We start from the raw sequence: 2,148 nt of genomic DNA on the forward strand, positions 1-2,148 counted from the left end.
CTCCCCAGGGTGCCCCCCCAGGTGGGCACTTCTGAGTCACTGTACTAGGGGAAGGAGGTTTCTGGGAAATGCCTTTTATTCCTTCCCTTCTCACTGTTTACCTGGTTATGCTTGGCGTCCTGGGCTAATGATCAATAAAGGATTAGAGTAAAAACAGACCAAACCTGCTTGCCTTTAAATAATGTTATTCCAAGGGAAAGGTCTCAACTTTGAAAGAAACCAGGTTTCAAGCAAGAATTTGAATTTTTGCTTGAATTTGAATTTTTGACAACATAATGCAGACAGCAGGATTTGCCTTCAGGCTATGGGTTTTTTTTTCCCCCCTGTCAATTCTACTAGGATAGAAAGAGAACTGAGGAGAGGAAGGGATCTTTATTTTCAGGCCAGTGAAAGCTTATTATTATTGTTGTTGTTGTTAATGAAAGTTCACCTTTCTTTCTTTCTTTCTCCCTGTCCTCTCACTCCTTCCTTCTCTCTTCCCTCTCTCCCTCCCTCTTCCCTTCCATATTTCTGGAAATCTATGACGTTTTAGCATAGTGTTTCCCAGCTTTGGTTCCTTTGAAAAACGTCTCCATTTCTGCCTAAACCACAATCCATCTCTATTAGTACTTAATCTTAAAATATTAATTCCCTTTGTTTACTTATATAAATTTGGTCTCATCCTAACAACAAAAGGTTTAATCCTCCAGTTCTGTATCCCAATATGTAAGAAATGTGAATTTGGCTAGGTGAGGTGGCTCACACCTGTAATCCTAGCACTCTGGGAGGCCAAGGTGGGAGGATTGCTTGAAGTCAGGAGTTTGAGACTAGCCTAAGCAAGAGTGAGACCCCCATCTCTACTAAAAATAGAAAAAATTAGCCAGGCATGGTGGTGTGCACCTATAGTCCCAGCTATTCGAGAGGCTGAGGCAGGAGGATCACTTGAGCCCAGGAGTTTGAGGTTGCTGTGAGCTAGGCTGATGCCATGACACTCTAGCCTGGGCGACAGAGCGAGACTATCTCCAAAAAACATAAAAATAAAATGTGAGTCAATGCCAGCTGAGCAGTAGGCACCTCCTACAGCCACCTTGCTGACCACACTTGGTGGAACCTGTGATGCTGCCAGGAAAGGGCTGCGGAAGTGTTCCGTGACTGCCTGCTGGCTGTCTGCACAGCGTGATTCCCCACTTCCTTCAGATCCGTCTTGCTCACACCTTAGCTCCTGAAGAGCTTGTTAGGACAGACTGCTGGGCTGCATCCCCAGAGATCCTGATTCAGCAGACCTGGGCTGGTGCCTGGGATTCTGGATTTCTAAACAGGCTCCCCCAGGTGATGCCCGATGCTCCTGGTCAAAGGACCACAATTTAAGCAGGTCTAGGACCACTAGGCATCAACATCACTTGTAGGTGCTTGTGAAAATGCAGATTCCTTGGGCCCTACCCATCAGACATTCTGATTCTTCAGGTCTGGGGTGGCTGCCAGGAATCTGCCTTATCAACCAGCACTCCTAGAACCTCTGAAGACCACCTGCTGAGAAACACCAGGCTGAACCATCATTAGCAGCTGTAACGCAGAGGTGAAGTACAGGGAGGTGAAAGGACCTGCCTGAAGGTCACTCTTCGAGTCAGGAACAACTTCTCCCTATTGTTGAGCCCTAAATCCTGGAGCATCCTGGACTCCTTTTTTCCTCCCAAACCCCATTCAGTATGTCAGCAAATCCCGTTGGCTCTCCCTTCGAAATGTATTCAGATTTTCTTTTTTTTTTTTTTTTGAGACAGAGTGTCACTTTGTTGCCCGGGCTAGAGTGAGTGCCGTGGCATCAGCCTAGCTCACAGCAACCTCAGACTCCTGGGCTTAAGCGATCCTACTGCCTCAGCCTCCCTAGTAGCTGGGACTACAGGCATGCGCCACCATGCCCGGCTAATTTTTTTGTATATATATTTTTAGTTGGCCAGATAATTTCTTTCTATTTTTAGTAGAGACGGGGGTCTCACTCTTGCTCAGGCTGGTCTCGAACTCCTGACCTCGAGCGATCCACCCGCCTCGGCCTCCCAGAGCTAGGATTACAGGCGTGAGCCACCGCGCCCGGCCAGATTTTCTTTAAGACTCCAGCAAACAAACAGACTTAAGGGTGGGAGAGTAAATGAAACTAGGCTGGTAAAATGGTGA

This window comes from Lemur catta, chromosome 17, assembly GCF_020740605.2.
Source record: "Lemur catta isolate mLemCat1 chromosome 17, mLemCat1.pri, whole genome shotgun sequence".
NCBI classification, from domain to species: domain Eukaryota; kingdom Metazoa; phylum Chordata; class Mammalia; order Primates; family Lemuridae; genus Lemur; species Lemur catta.